This window comes from Streptopelia decaocto, assembly GCF_964273445.1.
Source record: "Streptopelia decaocto genome assembly, chromosome: 1".
NCBI classification, from domain to species: domain Eukaryota; kingdom Metazoa; phylum Chordata; class Aves; order Columbiformes; family Columbidae; genus Streptopelia; species Streptopelia decaocto.
This window is the reverse complement of record NC_138663.1, coordinates 33,973,263-33,994,222: the sequence shown is the minus strand read 5'-3', so window position 1 is coordinate 33,994,222 and position 20,960 is coordinate 33,973,263. Positions and strand designations below refer to the sequence as shown.

The 20,960-nt window shown below is 37.4% G+C and overlaps 1 protein-coding gene across 2 annotated transcripts in view; it reads right to left on the bottom strand.

Moving 5' to 3' along the window:
* LOC309440837 (uncharacterized protein) overlaps window positions 1-2,376 on the bottom strand; it is a 40,910-nt gene extending 38,534 nt beyond the window's left edge. Inside the window, exon 1 of one of the 2 annotated variants that reach the window (XR_014184271.1) lies at window positions 2,325-2,376. The gene's annotated coding sequence lies outside the window, so the exon portion shown is untranslated. The remainder of the gene's footprint in view (window positions 1-2,324) is intronic. The other variant, XM_082055001.1, reaches the window with a different exon arrangement.
* Between the last annotated feature and the right edge of the window lie 18,584 nt (window positions 2,377-20,960).

The following is a 20,960-nucleotide window of genomic DNA, read 5'->3' as shown; positions in this document are numbered from 1 at the left end:
GATTTTCTATAGAAGACCATCAGGAATTAACTAAATTATCGTGTTCACTCTAGTTAGGGCTTCATGTGGTACAAATTCATGTAATCCTTCTTTGAAGCTACCGTGTGAATTCCATAAACCTACATGGCAACAATGCTTGGCTTTCAAAGCACTTTTGTAAGACAGCTGTACAGAGTCCATTTCAAGTCATAAAAATGAATAGTTATTTTAATGACAGCCAAGGCAGTGATGCTGAGATGCTAAGAACTACTTTCCACATCACTAACCACAGCCTTTCCCCCTTGCTAAAATATCTGGTAAAAAAGGCAGGCTCCTTTTTGTCATGACAGCTTCTCAACAGCTTATTTTGTAGCATATTAATCATAAAGATGTTTTCACCTTTAAAAAATTATATTTTTAGTATAATAGGCCAGGTATAATGTTCACCAAATTGACATACTATGATAGACAACTGGATTACTGAAGTATATTGAATTTGAGATTAGGTATTCTAACCTTCTGAAAACTTCAGCCAGTGCAAGATGCAACCACCTTCTCAAACACAGCCTCAGCGTAACACTACCCAGCGTTTAGTGTGGACTCTTCAGCATACCTTTTCTTAATAGGAAAGGTCAGTGGACTATTTACCTTCAGTGGGATCACTGAAATTAACCATGAGAGCTCATGAGAGCTTTCAAAACATCTGAATCATACCTGGAGAGCTTTATGAAGAATGACAATCAATCTCTGAATCTAAGGACTGAAGAACAAAATTCCCTGCTTTGGCCCTGGCACAATAAGGAGAGGAGTGTTGAATGTGGAAGAGCTTTGTATTCAGGCATGGTTTGAGACACTGACTACACTCAAAAATTGGCCTTGTCTGCACAAAATTAAAAGCAGAGGCTGGACTACTATCTTCCAGTCATTTTCCATCTGTATTATTACCTGTTTGCTTTTGTTTCATCTCAAAAGATGTATTTTGTGGAAAACCCCAGTTCAAGATAGGAGCTCCAGGATAAACTGTGAATGCTTTGCCCCATTTGTACAGGACCTAATCAGAATAACCTGCTCCATGAACAGTCACTTGGTCCTACACTGAGACTCCAGAGACAATCCAGAGCTAAGACTGAACCTGCACCTTGGATATCTATAATAGGGATGGTGCATGAGGAAAAATATTTTGACAGCAGAGTTTGGCGTGCCATTCAAGTCCTTGGGGCTCTGTTTCTCTGGAGGAAGGGGAGCACTTGTCTATGGAGCTCAGCCCTAGATAACAATAAAGACAGACAAGGAATGCAATAGGGACCAAAGGTCTGGCATGCAAGCTGCACAACACGCTCAGCAAAACAATAGTATTATGAAAGTACTGACATGAAACAAATGTATTTTTCTGTATTTATTAATATAAGAACTTGGTTGCTAGAAAGAGATCTCAGGGGGTGATAAATAGGTTTTCTTCTTTTTTTTTTTTTTTTTTTATTGAAGATGGTAAAGTTAGTATTGTGGGCTTAGAAGATGAACATAGGCGATCTGGATTCCATTAATTTCCTGGCTATTGTAATGGTACAAATAAAAAGAATTTTCTACATCAGGGAACTGACTTGAGAGAAGGGTTGAATCCACTGGGGTATGAGTGTACTGATTAAGAAGATATTGAAAACACAGTTTATCTACACCCTGGCTGAAAAAGAAATGGATAGAAAAGAACATTTGGTGCCATTTGAAACATTAACTTTTAAAGGTCCCACAAAGTGCTGCTCTTCTTAAGGAGTATAAAACAAAGGCTTGCTGTCATAAGCAGTTTGGGATTTATTTCAGTGAAACATTTGCCATCTGAAATAATTCATTATTTTCTCATGGGGAAGATTTTTCTTTCTTTTTAATAAAGACTTGGAAATGGGTGAAATTTAAACTGCCAATCTTGCAGTTCAGAATTTTCATTAAGAGTTTTCTGTTTAGAATAACATGACATAAGACTGTAGGGCCAAAACTGTAAGTTAATTATGATAACATATTTTTTAAATGTAGAAAAAAAAGAGTTCTCAAAGTATTTAAAACAAAATATCTAACTTAAATTCTATTTCTCTAGTATTCTGATTTATAAAAAATGTCAAAATTAATTTACATAGTTTTTGTAGAGGTCAAATAAATACAAATTATCAACAATATACAGAATAGAAAAACATTTTCCACCCAGCTAGACTCCTAGCACTGTTTCCCAGAGCTCCTAAAAGTTATATCTCAACTCCAATGTTTATTTCTATTTAAAGACAAATCATTTATAGTATTTTTAATGATTATTCACTAAGTGGAAATAAAACAAAAATACTGAAATAACTACTTACAGCATCAGTATTTGTATATCCAGGACAGAAACTTCATCCAGCAACGTGTTGATCCTCTGAATTCTGAAGCACAAACTGCTATTGTCTTCTGGTAAAACCACTATGGCAAAATCTGACTAAGCAACATTTACTGCCAGGGTTATAATTTGAGACAATGCCCCAGTGGTGTGCCTTGCCCATGTGCACTCCTGGCTTGCTGGTATAAAACAGTGGCTTGTGATCTTTCCACAGACAACTGACTGCAGAGGTGCCAAGCGCTGGTGACTTTGCCTTGGAGTGGCTGCACAAAATTCGAGTTGGCAGAATGCAACTGGATATACTTGAAAACAACTTATTTACATTGTTCTTCAGAATTTTTGTGCATGGGAAAACCCATCAGGATTTAAGGAATCATCTAAATGTAAAAAAAATAACTAATGTTTTTAATCTGGAGTTGAAAACCTCTACATGTGAACAGTTTTGGGAGCTGTGAACAGTCCCTCTGTCAAAAAAAGATGGATGGTGGAAATGCAAACATTTTCCTATTCCCTGCCACTGTAATCTATTCACAAGCACAATGTTAGCAAGGTCATACCTTCCTCAGCTCAGTCACAAATCTGGCCTGCCTTATTCCATGATATAACTAGACAAAGAATGGTCCCATTCCATCTCTCCATTGCAAAGTGGGGCAAGAAGACTGAAGCAGTTGAGACACAGGGAGAGACATAAAATATTCCTTTCCTTCTGTTTTCTGATTACATGCATAGGTGAAATATTTGAGGCAGATGGGGACCATCCTCACTGAGAACTCATATGAACAGCAGGATAAACAGTTGCCTGATTATGTGCAGTACATTGCAAGGCTTCTTATTAAAAGGAAGTAGATCAATATCATGAAATATCTACTACTCAAATGCACATTATAATGCAAGCTGTATATGCATTGTGCATATCAGCAGTATGGTGGTGACATACAGAAACCTGAACAAAGTGTTTATTCATTCAACTCTGAGAAAAAATGAACAACACTTAATTAGTAGTTACAAAGAGATTACGACAAAACAAATTTGCATGCAACTTTTCACTTATGTTTTAAGTGACAGAGGAGCACTGTCTTAGTCTGTAATGGGTATCTTTGAATAGATGGCTTAGCCAGACAAGCAATTTTTGCACAGTATCATGCCTGGTTCAACCTGGAATATGCATTTCATTTGTCACTGAATATCATGAAAATACCCTATACAGCTTTACATCAGAAAATAGATGAAAAATAGAGGTTTTGGGCTATACCTTTGAATTCAACAAAAACTATGTTTTTCCAATGGAATCCCATAAGGATGTAAAATATCCCATGAAAGTCTTGGTTTAATATGATAAATTTTAAAGCAGTTTTAATGGATGTCAACTGTAGTTTCACAAGTGCAAATAAATTTGTCCACCTACTTTTACCGCCTTCTCTAGCACCTTTACAAATGACTAAATACTAATTACCTTCAGACACAGAAAGCAGCTGTGGCATAGAAAATGTTGGGTTATAAAGAACCAGAGAACTTTCTGAAAGGTTCTTCAGAGTTTTCTCCTATATCAAGAGAGAAGGGTCCTACCTTTCAGGATATGAGGGATAGTAGGATTGCCTCAACACAGTTGATATGGGGCAAATCTTCTGGAAAAGCATCAAATATAGGAACAAAGCTTCACCTCTCCACAAAAGAAGTTTAATAAGGAACCAAAATTTCATGTCAGTGCAGCTGAAATATTAGCAATTCTATTCCAACAGAAAACTTTCTACGTTGTGAAGAACATCAAAATAGATGCTTTACAGGGTTGATAGGGTAACAGTGGTCCTCCTGAATTTTACTAGGACAAACCTATCAAAGCTAGGTGCAGCTGGAGCCTGTTAGACTTACAGGTCACACCGTGTAAATAATGACAAGTGTAAGAGAATGATCCTCATAGCTTTATGCCATTTTTTTTCTCTGGCCCTGCTTCCTTCTGTCTTGACATGCTGACTGGACTTCCTAGATGGACCTGGACCTGATTTGTTACCTCGTCTGATGATCACTGAATTGTCACTGGACTCTCTTCATACCATCACCATGGTCCTGCCTCGGTGCTGTGGATCTGCTCTCTGAAGGTGTCTCTGATTGCCTGTGCTAGGGTCAGTCTCTCTTCCTGCCTCATCCTCCTTCCCGGAGCATCCTTGCTTTTGCTGCTCCCTGACATATGCATCTCCTGTAAGCACCCACCCCAAAAGTACCTATGTATTTCCACTGACTATTAATGGGTTATGAGATGCATAATTTGAATGTAGATAGTCCATGGTATACATGGAAAGGAATCCCACCTAAGGTAATAATTTAGTGCCCAATACCTCCTAGAAAGTACTGTTCATGTTTTAATTAATGCTAACACTCTGGAAATATTTTATATTTTTCAGTTTTCTGAAAATGCAGTTGTATATGATTTTATTCTCATCTGGACAATGGTGAGATTCCTAAGGTCAATCAGTTGTTTTTAAATTGATGGTCTTTGATATGATACCTTGATACTTCCTTCAAGTTTTTGTATCATTCTCCAGCTGTATCCATGGCTCTACTCAAAAAACTTCTAGTGATATTGTAAGACACCTACTTGTGTTTTCTATAAAAGACTCTTCAATGATCTTTCCATCCTATCCCAGGATTTATTAGTGCTACAACAGAAACTTTTAGCTTTCCTGGTGTTCCTTTAAATGCAGATTTAACTTTTCCATACCCTATCTTGTAGGAATAAAGCTCTAACTATTCTGGGATTATTTTTGCCTCTTCTCTGTCTTCTGCTGATATCTCTAAACTTCTAATGCAGTTTTTGACCTAGAAAACAGTTGACTATGAATGAGGTGGGCATAAAATTTTCTTCCTTCTGGAATTCTACAGGAGGAATGAATCTGGATTGTTTCAAGGTTTTCAATATAGAAAATCAAAATTTTGAAACTTAAAAAGCTGAAGTTTTTTACTGTCAAATTCCACTTCAGCCGAACTAGTTACAGTCAAAAAGAGGAGGCAATATGGAAGCCATGCACAAACTTCTAAGTTTCTTTAACAAAGGAATACAATGAGCTCCATAGCTATTGAGATTGGAGGGAAGAGGGGAATGGTCCATAAATGATTGTGTAATTTATTCCCCTGCTCAATCTTTCTACTCACTTATCAAGAAATACTATTCTTTCAAAGGTTTACTCATACCCACTTCACTATTCAGTTCTGCCCAGTTTTACCACTCTTGTTTGTAAAGCACATTGTGTAAGAATTACATCTACTGCATGGTTCCACAGTTTATATCACATGGTGACTTAATAATTTCCTGTCCTTGAAATGTGATACTCACTTTGAACTGTAATAGTCCAAAGTAAGTGTATCTACAAGCTCTGTATGATTAAGAATGTTTCAAGCCTATTGTTGTTTTCACTGGAATTGCTTCTATTTAAGGCCTTACAGGATTTGATTAAGGATGGGAGGGGCATCCTTTCAGTAGTTTAGATTCTACTTTGAATTGTACATATGAGAGTAGGCATATGTTTATTTTATGTACATAAAGTGCAACACAAGATCGAATAATTGGTGTATAGATATCAGGATCCCTGCAAATGAACCTCAAAGATCTTAAACACATATGTCATGCTTAAGACACCTTGTGGTGCTACAGGATAGATAATTTGCTAATAAGAAATCAAATTCTGTTATTTTTTCTCACACAGAATCCTCATTCTATGTGTATAGGTGTCTTACACTGACTCACAGATCTTTCTACCTCTAACATGCCTACAGTTTGCAAATCTTCCCAGAAGGATATTAGGCTATGTAACACATCAAAACTCAAACAGCAAGAAACAGTGGGAGTATAGATAATTTTATATAGTTACATTCAGTTGTAAATTATAGTGAGAGTTTAAGATGTACCAAAAGACTTGGATTAAGAGCAATGAGTTGTGTAAAAGAATCTCTGATGATTTTATTTCTAATGAAAATATTTGCAAACATGTGAACCATGCAGCATGCTGCAGCAGAAAGATAATAAAAATTCTGTGATAATCCCAAATGCACTTCCTTTCAGTGAGTTCACAGAGCATCACACTTCAAAATGTGTCATTTCTGTTTACAGCAAATCTCTGCTAAGTTGCAAATTTGACAAATCTGTAAATATTTATTTCATATTATGTAAGAAGGAGATTAGCAGATGGGACTTGATGGAATGATAAGGAGGTAGGCAGCTATAACAGAAGGGAAAAAAATAAAAAAGACAAACCAAAACCCAAATGAAAACAAACAAACAAACAAACAAAATCCCACAAATGAATTGGGGTTTGGTTTTATTTTTAGTTAATTTTTTTGTTGTTGATTTTTGGTTGCCAAATGCTATGGTTTCATTTCAGAAACACAGCAGGTTTTAACTCTACAAGACGAGAATGAGATGTTCTTTTAGCTGCTAGATGATAAGTTTGACTAAAACTATTCGCATAGAAACCTAAGTCACTTTACTTTTAGTTACATTCAAATCAGTAACCTAAAACATTCACATGATTGTCAAGATAATACAGACTCCAGCAAGAAAGTAAGTGGTATCTTTGCAGACAAGGAATACCAAAATTATGAGGAAGGTCAGTGATGCTGAGATCAGCTCCAGCACTGTTGTTCATCAGCTATGTTGTAATCCAGCATGCATTTTAAAAGTGTATTATTTTAGAAGATCAAACAAAAACATGTAAAAGATACAGATTTGTCTTGTAAAAGATCTTAGGATCAGTTTGACACAAATGGCTTCTTCGTATAACCTCACGCTTAGATATACTATAAAAATAAGCTGATGACACCTACTTTGAACTCTTTAAGATTTGTTACAATGAAACTGCAAGTCCCCATCATTGGGTGAAGGTAAGAAGTGGGTACACATGGACATCAGCTCATATCTGTCAGTACTACAGAACTGCTGAGGAAGAACACTTATCACCTTCTCAAAGTTTATTTGTGAAACTCTCTGACATTCAGAAAAGAATGTGATGATCTCCAGAGAAAAGACATATTTTTTTTTATGCAGACAGAAGGCAATAAATCATTTTACAATACTTATTCAGGGCTGCCTAAAATTATTTTGTACACTCAAAATAACAGTAGACATTGTTAACCTTTAAGTTTCTCAAAGCAGATGCCAAATCATCTCCTATATTCTTCAGCGTATAATGGGAGAACTGGTGCAATCAATCCTTCTGTCTTTCTAATACAGAAAAATACTTCCATTTAGCAGAATATTCTGCTGCTCTTGTTATCTTCTAGGCAAACCAGGACAAGACTCTTATAATATTAGACAGTATATTTGGTATATGTGTCCATTTGTTGGAAGTGGGGAGGCTGCAGGATTGGCTTCTGTGAGAAGAGACTAGTTGCCCCCATGTCAGGCAGAACAAGTTCCAGGCATCTCCAAGATGGACCTGCTGCAGGCCAAAGCTGAGCTGTGCTGGTTTTGGCTGAGATATAGTTAATTTTCTTCATAGTAGCTAGTATGAGTCTATGTTTTGGAACTGTGCTGCAAACAGTGTTGATAACGCAGGGATGTTTTAGTTACTGCTGAGCAGTGCTTACACAGAGTCAAAGCCTTTTCTGCTCCTCACACCACCCCACCAGTGAGTGGGCTGGGGGTGCACAAGGAGTCAGGAGGGGACACAGCCGGGACAGCTGACCCCAACTGACCAAAGAGATATTCCATACCATATGATGTCATGCTCAGCAATATAAAACTGGGTGAAGAAGAAGGAAGGGTGAGATGTTCGGAGTGATGGTGATTGTCTTCCCAAGTAACCATTATGCATGACTGGGCCCTGCTGTCCTGGAGATGGCTGAACACCTGCCTATCCATGGGAAGTGGTGAATGAGTTCCTTGTTTTGCTTTGCTTGCTTGTGCAGCTTTTGCTTTACCTATTGAACTGCATTTATCTCAATCCACAAGTTTTCTCGCTTTTAGTCTTCTGATTCTTTTATCCATCCCACTGGGGGAGAATGAGTGAGTGGCTGTGTTGCTGGCTGTGAAGGGCTTAGTTGCTGGTTGAGGTTAAACCATGACATGAGCCCATCAACAACACTGGCAGTACCTCTGTGATAACGTACTCAAGAAAGGGTAAACATGATATGCAGCAGCTCTGAGAGAGAGGAGTGAGAGAAACAACTCGCAGACATGAAGGTCAGAGAAAAAGGAGGGGGAGGAGATGCTCCAGGTGCCAGAACAGAGATTACCCTGCAGCCCATGGTGTAGACCATGGTGATGCAAATTGTTTTCCTGCAGCCATGGAGGACAACTGTGGAGTAGATATCCCCATTACAGCCCATTGAGGACCCTGTGCTGCAGCAGATGAATATGTCTTGGAGGAAGTTGCAGCCCGTGGAGAAGAGCCCACACAGGAGCAGACTCCTGGCAGGAGCTGTGGCTCTTGGGGGACGGATGCTGGAGCAGTCTGTTCCTGAAAGACTGTATTCTGTGGAAAGCACCCGTGCTGGAGCAGGTCTTGAAGAACTGCAGCCTATGAGAAAAAAACATATCGGTGCAGTTCATGAAGGACTATATCTTTTGGGAAGGACTCCATGCTGGAGCAGGGGAAAAATGTGAGGAGGAAGGAGTGGCAGAGACAGAATGTTATAAACTGATACAGCCTCCATTCCCCAACCCCCTGCACCCTCAGGGAGAACAAGGTAGAAGAGTCGGGAGTGAAGGAATGAAGTTGAGCCTGGAAAGAAAGAGAGGTGGGGGGAAGGTGGTTTTAATTTTATTCTTATTTGTCACTATCCTACTCTGTCATTAATTGGCAATTAATTTAAGTAACCTTCCCCATGTCAAGCCTGTTTTGGCTGTGACAATAACTAGTAGGCAATCTCCCTGTCCTTATCTTGACCCACAAGCTTTTTCATCTCATTTTCTCCTCCTGTCCTCCTAAAGAGGGGGAGTGAGAGAGCATTTTGGTGGCTGCCTGGCAGCCAGCCAAGCTTAACCCACCACTGAACACAATTTATATTAGTTGTAAAAATAAAGTAGAGATATAAATGAAAGAAGTTTCTCAAATAAATGTTTGAGATTATAAAAAACTGTCATTTCATCAAGCTACAAAATCAAGAATCTAATTTAATTTCCTTATTTTCCATAATAAGTAGTTAGAGTCCAATGAAACATTCATCTATATCTAAACCACTTTTAATTTTTTTTATTGACTTTGGATTAACTCATATTTTGACCTGGTTTTGAACTGCTGCCACAGATTTTGTTTATCTTGGCACTCTCCAAAGGCAAAGAGTAAACAATGATACTGACCATTTTCTGCTAAAAACAATTTCAGTGATTCAGCCCTTTATCGCGAGAAACTATGGAGATTAAAAACTTCCTGAATTTTCACTTATACTTTTTATAGGATTGAGCTTCTCTAGAGTCTCCGTATTTCATCCATAATTTCATACATAATTTTAATGATTTTGGCAGGCAGTATTAAATTACAAGGAATTAATAAAATAGTTGTATAAAACAAATGAACAATATATTCAGTTCATACATTGTATTCTTTCTGATATTAACAGGAATTACACACGCATATCAAAAGAAACAAAGAGTTCAGGTGACCTGTTCAACTCCAGTAACTTAAGTTCAAATCCTTTTATATGTACCTCTAGGGACTTATTCATTCTACCTTCTCAAAAGGGATTAAACACTATAAGGAAGGCCTTACCCATTAGATGGAGTCTAGACAACATGCATAAGAGAGATACCAAACTTTAAGATGAGCATTAGTTTTAAATCTTAAAGATGTCCATATCCTAGTGCTAAGCAATGTAAATGAATGTAAGAACTTTTTGTGCCTTCATATTGCTACTATGTACCACCATGGTCTGGTTTAGACAAGCCCTTTGAGTACAAAGCAGGATAACAAGTTTTGTTAAAACTAGTCAGAGATGCAGCAGAGTAGAACTCAAAAAATGTTTATTTTGTTTTGGTTTTGTTTTTTATTTTTGTTGTAGTTATTTGTTTGTTTTCTTAATGGTGTTTAAATCATATTGAAATTGCTAAATTGCTTCTGTTTCCTTCATTTACCTCTGACTGCAGATGGCAACAGAAAGTAACTAGGGTATTGTAGACAGAGAATAAAAATAGCCTTCTTCTGAAAAACATCAGCCAAAACCATAATTTGAGAAAGATATAGTTTTCACAGGGAAACAATGGGAGCAAGCATATATTATAGATAAGTGGATTTGAAAGGACAGATTTAATATATTACCACTTCCTGAACAGGAATAGGCTCATATGCATTTTTTTTTTCTCAAACTTGACTAAATTTCTTTTAGAGAACTCTGTCTTGGGTGTTAATAAATGGCAATTAATCATGTTCATTTGTTTCCAAGCAACTCTGGTGCCCAGGAGTGCTCTGATACAGATTTATTACATTATTTGTAAATGGGAACCCTGCTTTCCAAAATGCTTATTCTGGCTTTTCCTAGAGGAGAAAGTTAATGATACTAGTATAAGCAGCTGATTAAAGGGTTTCAGTGGAACAAAATCTATTTTACTATTGAACAGTTCTTTCATCTTCCTGAAAAATAAACAGATTTTTAATGCAGGACACTAGAAAAGAAAAAGTAGGATTATTTATCTGAGGTATCTGTGTAATTTAACTTAGTTACTGAGCTTAGGTGAACTCTTCCTGGACTACACACTTTCCAAAAGGTAAGCAGTTTGAACAAGAACCCATTTTTGTCAAGAAAAATAAAACCATTTTCAAATGAAAAAAAATGGAAAAATGGTAGAATTGAAACGAACCCTTCCAAATGATTGCCAAATAGAAAATCAGGTTTTCTTAAATCACTGGATTAATATAGCTGAAAGAATCATTCTCAAGGAATGGTCACCTTATTGAGCAGATCCTGAGGAGAGCCATGAAGATATTCAGGGTGCTGGAGCACCTCTATATGAGGACAGGCTAAGAGAGCTGGCATGAGGGAGAGGGAGAGGGAGACCTTCTGGTACTTAAAGGAGGCCTACAGGAAAGATGGGGAGGGACTCTTCATCACAGAGTGTAGTGATAGGACAAGGGGTAATGATTTTAAACAGAAAGAGGGTAGATTTAGCTTAGATATGAGGAATAAATTCTTTACCTTCCAGCCCAACTCTAAGTCACTATCATGATAGAATAGTACAATTAAGTCTACTGATTTTCTAAAATTGTTCAAAAACCCATTGAAACTGATGGGAGCTTTTAAATTAGGCTCAGAAATCAAAAGACTAAGGAGATACTCTGGGTCTGGAGGGTGTTGCTCAGCACCCTGATGGACAGGACCCCTCATTATGAGAATTACATTATTTTGGAACATGTTGGATGTTCCAGTTTTGGAACAATGAACTAGAGCAGGAGAAGCTGAAATACCATAATCCCCACACCCCTCCACAATCTTCCTACTGAAAGGATTCCCAGAACCTGTGACAATCTTGCAAGAATACTGTCTGCATAGAAATTACCTGACTCCCCTTCCTTCCAGGTTTATACCCTAAAGATTAGAAGTAGTACTTTGGGAATAACTACCAATTCAAAACAAGCTGGAGCTGTTTTGCTCCGTCTCTTAGTGAAGCCCTATTTCTCTTGTTACAGGTTAGACTGTAAAATCACATGAAAAATAAACCTCAGTTTTAATGGGACTCCATATTAACCTTACTGCCCTGACAACAGCAACTAGATAAGAAGCACCGTGACAATCAATCCTTACCTTAACTCACTTTTTTCCTAAACTATTACTAAAAAGCTAGTTATTTCTGATACTTTTTCCTCCAGAGTTTTAGCTATGGCTAAACAGACACATACATGTTCAGGAAAGGAGTTAGCAATGAGTTAAATAACCAAGGAGATTACTTAGATTCTTCTGCATTCCAGGCAAATAAAGGTCTTAGTATTTTTCAAGTGGTAAGACAAGCACCATTGTAATTTTGAGAATTGTCCAGGGCAAAACCAAACACTGTATGAAATTTGCAGTGAGACATTTTTTCTCATTTAAAAAATCTCACAGTTACCGAGTAATTAAATCAACACTATACAACATTTTTCATGCTTGTAGTTGTTCTTTCAGATTTATAAAATCACGTGTTCATTCTGATACAATAGGCTGATTGGGGGAAACCATTCATAATACATGAGTGTTTGTTTTATGAAATTGCAATACCATTGATGGACTCAATATGCAGTCAGTCAGTCCCAGGCTGAAAGAAAAACAAGAAAGAAAGAAAAGAACTTATTATCATTGACAGCAAAGCTGTGTCAGGCCTTTGGAATATTGCAAAGGAGTGCCTGATTTAACAAAACAAAACAATTTCACCAACTTCATCTGCAAAGACTAGTCAACATAAAAAACAACAACAACAACAACAACAACAACAACAACAACAACCAAACAACCAAACACAAACAAACAAAACAATAAAAACACAAAAACAAACAACAACAACAACAAATGACAACAAGAAAAACTCACACACACAGACTGGAAAAGTATGGATCAAGATGGTAATAAAAAAGGAAGTTCAGGAGTTCAGGAGAAAAGTGGGAATGGGAAACAAATGTACAAACCCTTTGAAATAAATAAACTCTGTTTTTGATTATGAGACAAAGGTCAAAGAAAGCTGGATGAAAGATAAGGTCATAACATCTCAACTTTCAGAGGAGTTGCCGTGAGGGAAGACTCCCAAAAGAAATGGTTTAGAAGCCCGAAAGGACACTAGCACCTCCCAGGAGGAGCAGTCCACAACAGTAAAGAAAGCAGTAGGTGTTGACCTGAACTGACTTGTAGCTCTTTATTTAACCATGTATATGCCGTAACACTGAACCTCCGAGAAAAGATGGATTGAAGCTCATAGAAAGTTTGGAGGAACCAGTTTCATGTTCAGTGCCTCAATAGTTTTGGTGGCCCTCTTTTCAGTATGTTGACTTTTATGCAAATCATGGATCCGGAAACAAGTAGGATTATCCCGCATAGTGCTTTACCTCTCAAATTAAGTGTTCTAGTCTAAGATAGACATTTAAGTTCTGGACAGGCACCAATGCAGAGATACAGGCATCTTTTAAACAGGAAAAAAAACCCAACCTCTCTGTATTGGCTCCCTGAGTCAGGATGTGATGAGATATCCTCCGGAAGTGTCTGTCTCTCTTCGTTAACTACTAAAGGCAAACAACTAGATAAAGTTAGATATGTACCCATTAAACATGTTAATTTAGGTGAGGTGAATCCTAACCTGAAAGGGAATATCTGGAATTGCTGAGACTTGGAAAATTTGAAATAACAGTGATTCCCCATGTATGACCTGAAGCAGTCTGTAACCAACAGCCTAGTGATCAACCCATGCAGTGGCCCAGCATTACCTAAACTCTAAACTATAAAATATTATCATAATGGTAGTAATGTTTTCTTACTCGTGTTCTGATTATATTTCTCACACATGAGTCCCTTTGTCTCTCTCTTCTCATTACTGAAAAAATGTGTTTGGACACAGGCAGAGTTTCTACCCTCTTCCAGCCTTTCAAGATTGATTTCACACAGAGAAACTGTCTACACAAGAATAGGCAAAATTACCTGAAGTATCTATTCAAATCTGGAGTGGAAGAAAGAGAGGGGAGTCCTGCCTTGGGTCCATCACATGATTAAGTAATGATCCTGCCAAAACCAAGTAGAAAGGAACTTGAATATCAGAGGCACAGACATTTTTTACATATTTGTGTATCACAGTTCACAGATGTCTGTATTATCAGCCTTAAAGGGCACATTAAATAATTCCTTCATATAATCATAAATTTTAAAGAATGCAGAATTACTGCATTTTCTGTAGTGTGGACTCAAATTGCTATTATTCTATGAAACTTTGGATCATTAATTACACATTAGATTTAAAAAGCTGCTTTGTGAATCAAATGTCAAAGTGGTTTAAATTTGACTCAGATTCGGAAGAACTCAGCCAGCAGGCATGTGGAAAAATTATTGCAACCAGTGTGCAAATACACAGTAGGCACCTGAAAGTCCATGAAACGGAATCTCCCTCATCTGCTTTTTTCCTTCAAACTGTGAAAAATGTTTATGGAACTGAACCTTTTTGATCTTTACAGGTCTTCTCTTTCCTTGAAGTTGTTTTAGGGGAAGGCCATTGTCACCCCTTTATAACTAGTCTCTGGTGTACTGAAGTATGAAGTAGCCTGTTCCAATTCAAGGGAAAGAAAATGTAGAGGCCAAATATCTTAGTTGTTAGACAGTCTTTATGTAAGGAAGTCAGCAAGTTGCACTTGATGTTTCTTTCTGGACTGCTGCCTTTTCCCTGGGGATACATGAAACAGGACATTGACTTAAACAGATGGTTGTTGCCTCTGAATTATTTAACAGCTAAATCAATTCTGTTGCCATGAAAGGGAAGAGTGTGCTGGAAGCATTTCTCCTCCTCCTCACTCTCGACCTCCTTTTCATGTTAGAAGTGGCCAGGAACAGAATCTGCTATTGGCAGCATCAAAGCCTGCAGGGGTGGAAGTGGAGGATGCAAAAGTGAAACCTGGATTCTAGAGCTACTAAAGAAGAGCAGCCATTACACCAGAAATCCTCTTCAGATGGTATTGCATCCAGTTTGGTACACATCTATGGTTACTAGATACGGTTAATGGGATAAAAGAATGAAAAAAATATCTAGACAGCCTGTATAGCCTGTAGCTATGTAGTTTACATAAGATATGTTCAGATCTCATTTTTAAAATGCAGAGACAACTGGCGAATTTATTTGAGCCATGAACTCCGCTCTGGGACAGTTTATAGACAATATATCAGGAAAATGTTGGAAGACCAAATTTTTCCTGTTATTTTGAGATGAAAGTGCATAAACGGTTGCAATGGCTGAGTGTAGTTCTACTGTCACAAGAAGGAACGTTCCTTGCTGTCAGTTCTATCAGACTTGTAAAAGCCTGGTCTTTCCTTAGAAAACAGAATGTTCGTGTGAACTTCATGCACAAAAGGTAAAATGACCCTCAACCCCAAATTTCCAGCCTCCTAATCTCGAAAACAAATGTGAAACCTTGATCAAAGTCACAGAGATGAGAGGTTCTCCTTAGTCCTCCAAATGTGCTTTATTGGAACACTGCTGGCTCCAGTGGCCCCCAAAATCAGCCCTGCATGTCACACACCCCTCGCCAGCACCGGGCAGTTTACACTGGAGGGCAAGCATCTGGAATGAACTGCACAGTGTGAGGCAAGCAGGTTAGTTTTGCTTTATCTTATAATCAGTCCGGATTACTGATTTTGGTTTAGCTGAACAACCCAAGCACTCGTCAGTCATCGGGCTGACTGCTGAGCTAAGCAGGTTGTGCACAATGGCATATACTTTATAGCCCACAGGGGAATGTCAAACAGACATATAGAAATCTTCTCATTTGCTGTCATTGAGCAATTCTTTGGACCTTAAATCCAAACAGAAAATGTGACTTTAAAGTTGCTGGAAGAACTTGTGTCAAATACTATAAAGAGAGCTGCTCAGAAGTAGAAAGGAGCAGATTAGAGACATTGTCAGAAATCCCTCAGTTTCTGGGTATGGAAAACATAAAGACAAAAATCTGAGTATCATTCTTTTATTAATTCACCTGCCTGCAAATTATGCCAGCAGACACCCTTATTCTTTTTTAATTGCACAAAAATTAGCCTGTTTACATCCTTGCAACAATGATTCATTATGCATAATGAACAAATCAGTGATAACAGAAATCTGGTGTTAAGGAAAGGAAGCACTAAAAAAACTGATGACCTATTGGTGCCCAATTCCTTAATGTGATGGATATCTTTAAACATTTTGACATGGTACAACACTTTCCATACCGCAAAGCAATCGAGTACATTCTGGATCTCACTAAACTGACACACACTTAAATTGTTTGGAGAATAAGAATGTGTTGATGTAGCTGCTTATAACAGTTGAGCTTACACTATGCAAATGAATAAGTCAGTAAACAGCAGACACTCACAGGTTCTCTGCAAAAAAACTTCAGTTAGACAGCACATGCAACTAGAGCATGTGTAAATATGATCCACCAATTTTCTTAGTTATACATTTCCTTGTTAACGTCTTGTCATGCTTTTTTTAAAAACAACCAGTCTGACTATAAATCCAGATCTGCCTTTCCAATTCAGTCTGAAAGTTATCATTAATGAAAGTAAACTGCTTCTCTCTATTATTCTTTAATTTTTGTAATAGTATGTAAATGATATTCATTAGATTGTAATGCCTTTCCTTGCAAATCTGCCTGGGGTAGGGAATTCTTAACCTTTTTTTGCACTAGATTATTCCATCAGCTTTAAAGGGCTTCAGCATACTTCATTGACTTTGAAGGAAAACAGTGACATATACTAGTAAAAGTTCTATATTAACTTTTTTCTGTATCATATGAGCAAAGATAAACCAAGCTGCTCTTGAAGAGCAACAGTCTGCAACACACTAGACACGTGAACTATCTGGAGGATACCTATATGTTACAAACAGAATAAAAGGAGCTATGGTTGTTTATCTGGTAAGCAGCATTCTGCAGAAAGAGAGTCTCAAGAGTTCTTTAGGGGCTATCAAGACTACAAATGTAACTACTAGATAGGACGTACTAACATCTTGTTGTACAGGCTACTTTCTTTATTCTCTGGTGTTGTTTGACTCAACTACAAGACCAAATTTAATTCTGTAGATTTAGGCCTTAATTGTGCAAGATTGTAGGCAGCCTTCCTCCTGTCTAGCTGGAATCTCCATCAGCTGGAAAATAGGTAGGCTTGCATATATCTGTAAGTGTGGGTGTGTGCATACGCATCTAATGATGGGGTGATGTTCTTGCATATAAGTTTTCCCTTAGAAATAAAGTCAAGGCAAATGAAAACCAATGTGATCTTTCTTTTTTTTTTTTTTTCCTCATCTTAAATATAATAATTTTTAAGTCTGATCTGTGATTTTCAAACAGTCTGTGCAGATTAGTAGAGAATATACAGACCAAGAAACAGACATTTTTTATGTTCCGAACACTCTGAAAACAGCAAGATCTGCAGTTACTGGAAAATGCAATAATATCAATTTGAAGGTATCTTTTTCAAGTAGAAGAATGGCAAAGAATGATGCAATTCTGTCCAAGGGTCTGACAAGAATCATTCTGTTTTACCACTGATGGACTGACAGCCATTCTCCCTCACAGCCTTCATTCTGTTTCAAGTAAATCACTAAATATAGTAGCAAAATTTCAGAGTTCATTGAGGGGAACATAATTTTTGTGGCAATATAGTAAACATCCTTACATTTATTCAAAAATAGAAGTAGTTGCCTAGTAATGTCTATGAAAGTGAAAAAGCAGTGCACTGCTAATTGTCCCATCCACCAAAGAAAATATGTTCAGCAGCCTGCAAAACCGTGGTGGTTATAAGATACATGTACAAGTTCGGCATGGCTGGAACTGTTGCAAACAAAAATAGGACAATTACATATAGCGAAAACTAATATCTCCCCTATGAGAGCTGCTAATATTTTGACATTGTGACAAACATAATCAAGGAAAAAGCTAATACACATTCCATCATCCATTCTTCAACAAGCATGGGTGGATGCAGTCAGGCTTCGGAGATGAACATCTGGGGGATGTTCATACACTATATATTAATGAATCTGAGGACAATTATTTTTATATATTCCACATGCAGATGAGCACACACCTGCTAAAACAGACCAATTTACTATATTGTCATCCAAGACGTATATTGGCTCTCTTCCAAAAATGAAATGGATGAAAACCATCCCACATCAGGGCTTCCACATTTTTTAATCACTAAATATGCCTTCACATCATCTTCACATACAAAGACATATATGCATATCATATACATATACACATGTACATGTATTTACATAAAGTGATCAAAGTGATAAGGGGAAAGATATGTATCTACTTGATTCTGTACATAATATCACTTTCCAATAGCAAACTATCTCTTGACTCTGTAATGAAGTAAAATAAAGTTAGTAATATTGCCACCCTCATAGTCCAATATAAAACACGAAGCTTTTAACATAATTGCCTTTTTAAAAAACATTTTAAATGCTCTCATTCTGTCAAATACATTTCTTTCAGGTATATAGCTGAAGCCAGTTTTCATGAAAGTAGCCTGGTACTTTATGCTATTACATGTGACAGCACAAGCTCACCATGTTCCATTTCATTTTCTTAACTAGGTGACTGTAGCAGAGAAGGACATTATACGCAGTGGGTGTCCAAATGAACCTCTTTCTCATCCTTGCTACAGCAATTTGCAGAGACTTGTGGAGGACAACCACTCTGCTGCCGTTTGCAAAGGTTTTCATGTGTTCTCCCACCTGTAGAGAGTTCTCTGCAGTGCTTCATGATGGTGTCACCTGAGGGAGGCCACTCTTCTTCCTGGAAGATCCTTAATGGATGTTTGTCACTCAAAGACAGGAGAATAATTTGTAACAAGGAGGCACAAAGGAGAGAAATGACTCTTTGTACCATCTATCTTTGTTACGCAACTAGACTACAAGCCTTAATGTTTAAGTGGCTTTTATTAGAATTTCAGCTAATAAAAAGGGAGATTTCATGATAATATTGCTAAGCTGATAGAAAAACGTGGTGCACTCTAAAACACTCTGTGAGATTCTTGGGTTTTTTGTGCAATATTGACAGTCTGACACCTAGAGACTAATGGTATGACACTCAGACAATGTTTAACACTTGGCTGTCTCTGAGTCATGCAATGACATCTGTGCAGAAGGTTTGTTGTTTATCATCTGAACTCATTCTTCAGTCCCTTCTATATCACTTAGCTAACCACTCCATTAACATTAGGTTGTCCTCACAAAAAATAGGGAAGTGTTATTATCATTGTTTTATTGTAAGCGATATGCCCGATATAGCATAGTAAATTGAGGTAAGACTATGTGCAGAAACCAGAGGAGTTGAGTTCTAGCTGAGAGTCTCACCTGCAGGCCATTCACTTTCCATCTCAGAGTGATCCCTCATTCTTTGAAAAGCTGAATATCCCAGCTTCCAAGGGTCTGTAACCAGCCAATGGAACTCACAGCCAAGGGAAAGAAAAGTCCACAAACAAAAGAGGGAAAGCAGGACCAGTGCAACAAGACTGCTCAAACCGAGAAAACAATCCTTAAATTCACTGTCCTATGTTATAGCATCCTTTGGGCAATAAAATTGAAATAACTTTGTTAAGCTTGCCAATTATCACCAAGAAAGGTTGATTCCCTCAGTTTCAGCAGTGAGAGGAAAGACTCATTTGCAGTCTTTGCTTAATTATGCATTTGGAAGGGACACTAGTAATGGCCCTTTTACTTCTTGTGAAATGCATATGGGAAGTCAGGCTCTTGGGCCCATCCTAAGCATAATAAAGAAAAATGTATTCATTTTTATGAAGTGAGGCACATACAGATGCAACCTTTTGTTTCCCTGAAAAACGCTAAGCAAATAGTTATGGCAGAGGACAATAGAATCTGACTTCTAGTCTCCCTACGTAGAAAAGAATTCAAAAAATTCCTTAGTTTCTCTCTAATTGTTTCAAGCTGAGACAATATAGAGAAAAAAAAAATCTTTCTCTAGCTATTTGTATACATTTTGCTTTGACATGATTGCTATCAGCTTATATTTTTTGTTCAAGTATTTGTATGATCAAATCACACTGGCACAAATGTTCATGGAAAAGAGATTTCAAAGTCCATGCACACAGATTCACAGAAGCCGAATATTCTGTCCTCCCACAAGACAATTTATTTTAGAAAGGTTCATTTATCAATCAAATCAGAGCAAGAAAGTAGCATCAAAGGATTTATCTGACCTATCGCTACCAGGCAATACAACTGAAATATCAAGTATTCTGAGAACAGGCGAGCCACAGATTAAAAATTCTAATTGCAAATGCATTGATTTAGTAATTTCAAAAAAACAAAGAAATCCTGAAAAGCATGATATGCTTGCAAATATCCTTTTAGTAGCAAAGCAGTACATTGGTTCTGTGAATTATTCACCAAGACCTCATTAATATGTATTTTATAAGAGCAGGGTATACTAATCCATAACTTCTCTTAATAACTTGAATTAAAAGTGAACTGTAAATAAAAATTTTAAGAGGTTTTGTGCCCTTTTATGATCAGCAAAATTTCAAAGGGCCTTCTTTCTGCATTTTAAGTTTAGAAGTACCATCAAGTCTAGGCTTGATTTTGTTCAAAGGCTTGATGTGGCTCTCAAAAGCATAGTTGAAATTTTTCCTTACATTGGTTGAAGAAGAATAAGAAAATATGCTAAATCTTTAAACACCTTCCTTTTTGAGTGTTTATTTGCTGGAGTTCAGTAAGAGAGAAATACTAAAGCAAGATATGTGGCAGCAAAGCTATAAGACTTATGAGAGAAACACTCAAAGTGCATTGTTCACCTCCTTTTCCCATCTCTACACTGAATGTGACCCAACTACATGACCATTATGAACCAAGCACCAGCATGTGACCTGAAACTCAGGCACCCCCTTGATAGGGTGCACTTGTGTGTCAGGTTGTGTCACCCCATGGCTGTGTGATTTCCACTTAAAGCTGCATGCATGTGCACTTACT